Here is a 10781-nt window from a genome sequence, read left to right on the forward strand (position 1 = left end):
CCTCGACGGTATACTCGGGATACCACCGATAGCCTGTCTCAACCATCACTCGGACCAGCATGGCCGTGTGACCAGGTACGCCGAGGCACCGGGTCAGACGAACCACTTGATTCTGGGAACGGGTGGCCATCTGGAAGCACGGAATAATGCAAGGCATTAGTATTTCTAGGAGAATTCGGACAGCATAACGGCTGTAAATGCTCGGAAAAAGATTTGAGACATTCGCAACAGTTTGCAATACCACTCAACAACATCATATCAAGGTTCTGGTTCAACCGACAACATACTATGGTAGTGGAAACTGAACCGAAGCATGGAACCAACAATCCTATAAGTTACTACGGATTAGTAACACGTGAACCTGATAGAGAGAAGAGAGCCTAGTCCTTAACCCACGTAGAATGAGAAGAGAATGACTCAGATCAGAGGGCATAAGGTAAAGGAGTAAAAGCGCCTTACGTTCCCTCCCACAATCAATTCCCCTACATATAACTAAAGCATTTCTAGACTCGACATCGACCAGTTTGGCTTAACGCACCTACAGGCAGTCCGGCTCTGATGCCAACACTGTCAGGACCTCGATTCTAAGTCACACCAATCTAGCCTGTAACACCTCATATCACATTGCGGCCTCACGCATGGTACTCCCACGGGTGTCGCCTTACCATGGCCCGGGACCGTTTGCGCCTTTTGGCTCACGTATATGACAATGTCGCTAGCATCCATATGACAGAGAAGCCGGGCCGACATGGCTAGTCGTGAACCCAAAGCGGCACTAACGTATGGGGACAGGCATACATGAATCAACATCGAACGTATCGGTCAGCAGCGTGTGAATCCGGGCTATAGCACTGGGCTAACAGGACTCCGGGAACCCGGGCTATAGCAGGCTAGGCAGGACTCCGGATGTCACCGCGTGACATTTCCTCGAAGGGACAGACACAGGAACGATATGAAACACATGCCGGCCAGTCAAGTGTCCAGAGCAGTAGTGCTGGGCTAGCAGGACTCCGGTGAACCGGGCTGTAGCGGACTACTATGGCTCAAGGAGGCACTAGACTACATTTCCCCACAAGAGAGGCTGCCAAGGATAAACAACTAGATTGTCGGATCCCACACATACCAAGCATTTCAATCATACACACAATATGCTCGATATGTGCAAATACAACATGTCATCACAACAAAACTCTACAACTCAAAGTACTTTATTTAAAGGGCTCCAGAGAGCCTTACATAACTTGTTCATACAGATAGGGGTCACAAGACACGACACTCAAGTCATACAATCATACAAACACATGCGGAAGCAACTTGTCTGGGTACAGACACTAGAAAGAAAGAAGGCTTGACGAAGCCTGTCTATCTACGTAGGCCCTTCACAAGCCTAGATCACCACCTGGGTGGCAAGTCACTCGTCGTCGTCGAGTTCTACATAGAACCCATCGGAAGGGGCGGTGTTGTCGTCTGAAAACAGTAATTGAAGCAACATGAGTACAAAGGTACTCAGCAAGTCTTACAATAGATCCTACTATACATGTTCATTCTCAAGAAGGTAGTGGGGTTATTGCAGCAAGCCAGCTTTGACCCTTGGCTAAGCTATCCTACGAGACACCACTTGTAAAATAGTTTTCGCACACGAGTCCACTAATCACCATTTCAATACTCCACCGTGGATCCTCCCTCGTCATCCCACGAGAGAGCCATCCGCGGTACTCACACTTATCTTGAGACTTTTAGTAGTATCCATTTACTTGTCTATGAACTGCATAAGCGACCAAGTAGTCCTTTACCGCGGACGCGGCTATTCGAATAGTTTTATACCCTGCAGGGGTGTACTTCGTCACACACGCTCTCACCACTTACCGTCGCTACACGACATGTACACGGCAACCTTCAAGCGGAAGCCCAACGTGGGTGTCGGCCACAGCCTACCTAAACACTCAAGTCTCTAGTCCAGGGTTATCGCCTATTCAGGTTCCATCCGCAGGGAGTCCGGCCGAGGTTTCCACATACGGCCCCCAAACGATGTGTGCAGGGTTCCCGGACACCAAACGGGCGACTCGGTACACCGTGCCACGAGCCTACCGCATCACAGCCCACCCCTTGGTCAGCGCTGTCCACGGCCTCCAGCTTACTACAAACACCAGAAACTACGTGCAACTCCTGGACAGAGGACAAGGGTGATTAAGAAGCCGAGGGGGTCCATTGGTTTCGGGCCCAATGCGTGGTAGTAGCTGAATCTTAAATCACGCATACAGATCTCAGTTCTTAGGGACGGTCTCAATGAAACAACCCACCATGTACTCCTACATGGCCTCCCATCGATACCTTTACCAAATCGTATTCAACACCTCACTCTCATTACCGACACACGCTTTCACTCTAGTTCATCACCTTGATGAGCCAGACCTGACACGACTCTAAGCGTAGCAAGCATAGCATTGTAGGAACACAACATGGCTCAATCAACTCCTACACATGCTAGTGGGTTTCATCTAGTTACTGTGGCAATGACAGGTCATGCAAAGGAAAGTGGGTTCAACTACCGCAACACACAGCAGTTTGAATCGCGTTGTCTTAATGCAGTAAATGAGAGCAGAAGCGAGAAGATGGGTTTGTATCGAAATGATCAACGGGTTGCTTGCCTGACGGAGTGGTGGTGGGATACCGCCCTTCAGTTGGATACTCGTGAATATCCTCGGAGGCAGAACCTACCACAATGAACACATCGAAGCACAATCAACACCAAGCAAGTGCAACAATATGATGCATGCATGAGACATGGCAAAATGGATGTATTGGGCTAATGCAACTAAGACCAGATGGGTTTGGACTATTTTGAATCAAAGATTCAAATTCCAAGTTCATAAATGGCCCATGTTAGTGCTTTATCTTGTTCTGCATTAAACAGTAGGTCAACATGCTTAAACATGCATGAAACCAGTACAGATGGATAGAATGGATTTTTCTGATCATTTTTCATATATAAATCTTTTCATTCTGAGCTATAGATTATTTTCTATGATTTTTTGAAGTTTGTGATAATTTCTGGAATTTCCTGTATAATAATAATTCCAGTAATTAAGTTACTTATTACGTCAGCAGTGTGTCATGATGACGTCAGCGGTCAACGGGGTCGTCCAGGTCAAACCTGACGTGTGGGTCCCCTGTGTCAGTGTCACTGTTAGATAATTAACTAATTAGGATTAACTTAAATCTAACCCAGGTTAATTAGCAGGCGGGCCCCACTTGTCAGTGACTCTGGGGAGTCAACCCGTGGTCAGACCACGCTGACTCGCTGGCGTTTAGCCGCCGGCGACGTCCAGACGCGGCGGTGGGGTGCGGGATCCGTGCTCCGGCGACCAAATGGGCGGCGGAGAGCATCTACACGCAGCTGGGAACGAGCCGCATCGACTGGTGGTGGTGGTGGAGCTCGGGGTCGCCGAAATCGACGCCGGCAACGAGCCGTGCGGCTGCCGGGGTACGGGTGTAGTCGAACCCGTCGCTAGAGAGCACGACGAGGGGCGTGCAATGGTGCTACGGGCTCCTGGCGATGCAGTGAAGCGAACAGCCATGGTGGTGCGACCGTTGGATGGCCGGAGCCTCGTCGGCGACGAGCTCGTGCGGCGGCGTGTGCGGTGCTGCTGGTTACGTTCGACGCAAAGGGCGGCATCGAGAATGAGAGGATGGGGAAGGGGCAGAAGCTCACGGCAGAGGCGATGAGCTAGGTGGCGCTGTCGGGGATGAACTGCTGCGGTGGTGACGGCGAAGGGGATCTCCGGCGGTGGGCGGTGAAGGCGAGGTCGAAGCAGTGGCTTCGGGGCAAGCGAGCGCTCGGGGCTCGACTTGGTCGAAGGAGAAGGCGACGGCGGAGCTGCTGGACACGGTCAGGTGACGCGGGGACGGCGGTGGCTACGGCTACTCCGGCGAGGTGGCAGCGGCTGCGTCGGCCATGGCGAGAGAGAGCGAGGGAGAGGCGATGGGGGCGAATGGGGGTGTCCAGGGGCTCGGGGGCGCGATGTGGAGGTCGTCCAGCTCGTCCACGGGCGAGGCGGCAAGCAGGTGGCGCCGTGGCGAGCTCGCGCACGCCGGCGTCACCTCGGTGCCTGCTCTGGCGGGAGCAAGCAGCTGACTGGCCATGGGCCAGCACAGTGCTGGGCCGCCAGGTGGGCTGCCAGGTAAGTTCCTTCTCTGCTTTCTGTTTTTCTTTTTATTTGTTTCTGTTATGTGTTTTGAAATAGTAGAAATACTATTCCATTTAGGAAAAACCTGAAAATATTCAGAGGCACATTTGAAAATGTTCTCAACAGCCTAAAAATACCTTCAAGATTATTTGGGCATTTAAAAATATTTATAGGATTTAAATTGCCCAAATGCAAATACTTATGGCTTGGTGCAAAAATCCAGAATGGCCTCCAAAAATATGAAACCATTTTTGGCAGGGGTTTTAGCCAGGACCAAAGATGGTGAATATTTATGGAGGGCATTTCAGGTTCATTGAAAAAGATTTTAGTAAACCCTAGTTGTGTTTAGGGGGGGTGCTGGGGTTTTTGGCATCCCCATTTCAAGTTTCTGTGAAAAGTAGACATGATGCAACACTCTAATGCATGAACTAGCTAGGATGTGACAAATTCTTATTCTAGTACTTTGGCACAAATTTCCTTTCCATCATACTCACGAAAGATATTAAAAAGATGAAGCGTATGAGACAAACTCAATTCCATTTTTTTGTAGTTTTCTTTTATAAACTAAACTAGTGATGAAACAAGAAACTAAAAGATTCGATTGCAAGATCTAAAGATATACCTTCAAGCACTCACCCCCCGGCAACGGCGCCAGAAACTGCTTGATGTCTACTACACAACCTTCTTCTTGTAGATGTTGTTGGGCCTCCAAGTGCAGAGGTTTGTAGGACAGTAGCAAATTTCCCTCAAGTGGATGACCTAAGGTTTATCAATCCGTGGGAGGCGTAGGTTGAAGATGGTCTCTCTCAAACAACCCTGCAACCAAATAGCAAAGAGTCTCTTGTGTCCCCAACACACCCAATACAATGGTAAATTGTATAGGTGCACTAGTTCGGCGAAGAGATGGTGATACAAGTGCAATATGGATGGTAGGTATAGGTTTTTGTAATCTGAAAATATAAAAACAGCAAGGTAACAAGTGGTAAAAGTGAGCGTAAACGGTATTGCAATGCTAGGAAACAAGGCCTAGGGTTCATACTTTCACTAGTGCAAGTTCTCTCAACAATAATAACATAATTGGATCATATAACTATCCCTCAACATGAAACAAAGAGTCATTCCAAAGTCACTAATAGCGGAGAACAAACGAAGAGATTATGGTAGGGTACGAAACCACCTCAAAGTTATTCTTTCCGATCTATCCATTGGGCTATTCCTATAAGTGTCACAAACAGCCCTAGAGTTCGCAGTAAAATAACACCTTAAGACACACATCAACCAAAACCCTAATGTCACCTAGATACGCCAATGTCACCTCAAGTATCCGTGGGTATGATTATACGATATTCATCACACAATCTCAGATTCATCTATTCAACCAACACATAGAACCTCAAAGAGTGCCCCAAAGTTTCTACCGGAGAATCAAGACGAATACGTGTGCAAACCCCTATGCATAGGTTCATGGGCGGAACCCACAAGTTGATCACCAAAACATACATCAAGTGAATCACGTGATATCCCATGTCACCACAGATACGCACGACAAGACATACATCAAGTGTTCTCAAATCATTAAAGACTCAATCCGATAAGATTACTTCAAAGGGAAAAATCAATCCATTACAAGAGAGTAGAGGGGGAGAAGCAACATAAGATCCAACTATAATAGCAAAGCTCGCGATACATCAAGATCGTGCCAAATCAAGAACACGAGAGAGAGAGAGAGATAAAACACATAGCTACTGGTACATACTCTCAGCCCCGAGGATGAACTACTCCCTCCTCGTCATGGAGAGCGCCGGGATGATGAAGATGGCCACCGGTGAAGGTTCCCCCCTCTGGCAGGGCGCTGGAACAGGGTCCCGATTGGTTTTTGGTTGCTACAGAGGCTTGCGGCGGCAAAACTCCCGATCTATCCTGTTCCCCAAAGGTTTTAGGGTATATGAATATATATAGGCGGAAGAAATACGTCAGGGGAGCCACGAGGGGCCCACGAGGGTGGAGGGCGCGCCCGGGGGTGGGCGCGCCCCCTGCCCCGTGCCTTCCTCGTTGCTTTCTTGACGTGGACTCCAAGTCTCTCGGGTTGCTTTGCTTCCGAAAATAACTTCTCCAGAAGGTTTCATTCCGTTTTGACTCCGTTTGATATTCCTTTTCCTCGAAACACTGAAACAAGGGAAAAAACAGGAACTGGCACTGGGCTCTGGGTCAATAGGTTAGTCCCAAAAATAATATAAAAGTGTATAATAAAGCCCATAAACATCCAAAACAGATAATATAATAGCATGGAACAATCAAAAATTATAGATACGTTGGAGACGTATCAGGATGATGCAGCATAGCTACGATACGTATTTTCCATAGTTGTGAAACCAAGGTATCAATATAGTAGGAGAACCAAGCACCACTATGTAAACAGTACCTGCACACAAAGAACAAATACTTGCAACCCGACGCGTAAGAGGGGTTGTCAATCCCTCCTCGGTAAAAGATAGATAAATTTGTATGAGTTTGGGTAAATAGATCTTGATAAAACGTGAAATAAAATAAGTAAAGAAAAAGTGCAGCAAGATATTTTGGGGTTTTTGGAATAATGATCTAAAAATAAATGCGGCAAAAAATAGATCAGAAAGCAAATATGATAAGAGATAGACCCGGGGGCCGTAGATTTCACTAGTGGCTTCTCACGAGAAATAGCACACGGTGGGTGAACAAAGTACTGTTCGGCAATTGAGAGAAGAACAAATAATTATGACGATGTCCAAGGCAATGATCAATATATAGGCATCATGTCCAAGATTAGTAGACCAAAACGATTCTGCATCTACCACTATTACTCCACACAACGACCGCTATCCAGCATGCATCTAGTGTATTAAGTTCATGGAGAAATGGAGTAATGCAATAAGAACGACGACATGATGTAGATAAGATCTATTCATGTAGGAATAGCCCCCATCTTGTTATCCTTAATAGCAACCATACATGCGTGCCTCGCTGCCCCTTCAGTCACCGGGAGAGGACACCACAAGATCGAACCCATCACAAAGCACCTCTTCCCATGGCAAGAAAAATCAATCTAGTTGGCCTAACTAAACCAAAGATTCAGAGAAGAAATACGAGGCTATAAATAATCATACATATAAGAGATCAAAGAAGACTCAAATAATATTCATGGATAAAAATCTGATCATACACTCGAACCTCGGATCCCAAGAAACACACCACAAAAAGTTATTACATCAAATAGATCTCGAAGAGACCATTGTATTGAGAATCAAAAAGAGAGAAGAAGCCATCTAGCTACAGTCTAAGGACCCGTAGGTCTATGGTGAACTACTCACGCATCACCGGAGGAGCACCAATGAGGATGAACAACCCCTCCGTGATCGTGTTCCCTTGCGACGGCTGGAATTATTTTTCGTTAACTCCCTAGGGTTTCTGGAATATTTGGGTATTTATAGAGCAGAGAGGCGGTGCAGGAGACACCCGTGGGCCCCACAACTCATCAGGGCACGCCAGGGGCCTCGGGCGCGCCCTGGTGGGTTGTGGTCCCCACATACCTCCCCAGGTGCTTCCTTGGCTCCTAAGTTGTCTTATGGTCCAAAAGAATCTCCAAAAAGTTTTGCTGCATTCGAACTCCGTTTGATATGGATTTTCTGCAAAGTAAAAAATCAAGCAAAAAACAGCAGGTAGCACTGGGCACTATGTCAATAGGTTAGTCCCAAAAAATGATATAAAGTTGCTATAAAATGATTGTATAACATCATAGAATGATAATATAACAGCATGGAACATCATAAATTATAGATACATTGGAGACGTATCAGAATCCCCAAGCTTAATTCCTACTCGTCCTCGAGTAGGTAAATGATAAAAACAGAATTTTTGATGCGGAATGCTGCCTAACATGTTCATCACATATTCTTTTCTTTTGTTGCATGGACATTTGGACTTTTATATGGTTCAAAGGAATAGTCTAGTTTTGACATGAATACTTCAATACTCAAGCATATCAACAAGCAACCATCTCTTTCAAAATATCAACACTAAAGAAAGTTATCCCTGGCCTATCATGCTTAATCATTGATCCATTCACGAACACACTCGCATATTAACTACATCCAATGCTCAAGTATGATCATAGTGCTCCCTAGTCGGTGCTTTATAAGAGAAGATGGAGACTCAAAATAAAAAATAAAAAATGCATAAAAGTAAATAGATAGGCCCTTCGTAGAGGGAGGCGGAGATTTGTAGAGGTGATGGAGCTCAAAGCTTAAATTCAGAGATAATTTTTTTAGAGGCATACTTTTCCCGTCAATGAAAACGACCGAGTAATTCCCAACACTTGCCATGCTAGATATATCATAGGCGGTTCCCAAACATAAAATAAAGTTTATTCTTTTTCCCACCATAATTTCACACTCCACGGCTAGCCGTATCCACGGGTACCGTCCATACCAACACTTTCCAAGGAATTTATTATTTGTCAAAATAAAGTAAATTTCGTTTTCATTTTGGGACTGAGCATCCCTATTACCGCCGTACTCTCGTGCAATGGCAAGTGAATAAACACTCATCTTGGGAATAACACATCTTGCATGGAAAATATTGGCCACCCCCTGCCACTTCATGAGCGGTACGAGCACACAAAAAGGAAATTCATTTTGAAAATTAGAGATGGCACATACAAATTTACTTAGAACGGCATGGAAATACCGGATATAGGTAGGTATGGTGGACTCATATGGCAAAACTGGCTTTAAGGATTTTGGATGCACAAGCAGTATTTCTACATAGTACAAATGAAGGCTAGCAAATAGATTGTGAAGCATCCAACCAAGAAACAAAAATTCATATAAGCGAGCATTGAGAATAACTAACACCGAATAATGCACCACAAGTAGGATGTTATTTCATTGCATAACTATTAACTTTCGTGCTTTCATAGGAAATCACAAACCTTAACACCAATATTCTTACTAAAGCATAATTACTCACCAACATGTCTCACATATTACTATCATCATATCTCAAAACTATTACAAACAATCAAGTTTATTTTGTCCAATGATCTTCATGAAAGTTTTTATTATATCCTTCTTGAATATATCACTATGGGACTAATTTCATATGTCAATTGCTTTTGATAAGCTCAAAAAATTTAAGTGAAGCACATAGAGAAATTCTACCAAATCATAGCATAATTTTGGCTCTCTCAAATAGGTGTGTCCAGCAAGGATAAATATAAAAAAATCAAAACAAAGACTCATATAATACAAGACGGTCCAAGCAATACTCATGACATGTGACGAATAAAAATATAGCTCCATGTAAAATTACGGATGGTTGTTGGAAGAAAGAGGGGATGCCTTCCGGGGCATCCCCAAGCTTAGTTGCTTGGTTCTCCTTTAATATTAACTCGGGGTGCCATGGTCGTCCATAAGCTTTGGCTCTTTTCACTCCTTATTCCTTCATCCATCATGATCTCACCCAAAACTAGAAAATTCCAATTACACAAAACTTAACAAAACCTTCGTGAGATCCATTGGTATAATAAAGCAAATCACCACTCTAAGTGCTGTTGCAAACCCATTCATATTTTATTATTGCATTATATCTACTATATTCTAACTTTTCCATGGCTTATACCCTCCAATACAATCCATAGATTCAAAAGAATAAGCACACAATGCAACAAAAACAGAATATGTCAAAAACAGAACAGTCTACAGTAATTTGAACTCTAACAATACTTTTGTAACTCCAAACATTCTTACAAATTAGCACAACGTAGGCAATTTGAATATCAATCCTGTGTAAAAAATTCAGAAGCTTTCACAACTTCTGTGATTTTTTCTTTTACTGGATGCAAAAGTTTCTGTTTTCCAACAAGATCAAACTAACTATCACCAAACATAATCCCAAAGGCTTTACTTGGCACAACCACTAATTAAAACATAAAAACGCAATCATAACAGTAGCATAATTGTGTGAACGCTCAAGAACAGAAAGAGAAAGGAAAAATAAATTTTATTCATCGGGTTGCATCCAAACAAGCGCTATCGTTTTATGTCCCTAGCTAGGCATCGATAATTTTAGTGATGCTCACATGAAAGATGGCAATTGAAACATGAAGAGAGCATCATGTAGCTTGTCAAAAACAAGTTTAAGTCTAACTTACTTCTATGCGTAGGAATTTTATAAGGAAACAACTTATCAAGACACTACTGGAAATTGCTTATTTGCCGTCCGCCTGTGCTTTGCCGTCTGCTGGCTGACGACAAAGAAGGTCTTTGCCGTCCGCTTACACAAAACGGACGGCAAAGAACGGGCTGATGGCAAAGAAGGTCTTTGCCGTCAGCCACTTCTTTGCCGTCCGCTAGCGGACGGCAAAGAGAGAGGTGGGCCCCACTAACGAGCTACATAGAAAAACCTAACGGCCCCCCTCTTTGTCGTCTACTAGCAGACGGCAAAGAGCAAAAAAGCGGATGGCAAAGGATGGCGGACGGCAAAGAGTTGACCTAACTAATGGGCGGAGCCCCACCCCAGCCGCCCCACTCTCTCTCTCTCTCTCTCTCTCTCTCTCTCTCT

The sequence above is a fragment of the Triticum aestivum genome, chromosome 7D (genome assembly GCF_018294505.1).
Source record: "Triticum aestivum cultivar Chinese Spring chromosome 7D, IWGSC CS RefSeq v2.1, whole genome shotgun sequence".
Classification (NCBI taxonomy): Eukaryota; Viridiplantae; Streptophyta; class Magnoliopsida; order Poales; family Poaceae; genus Triticum; species Triticum aestivum.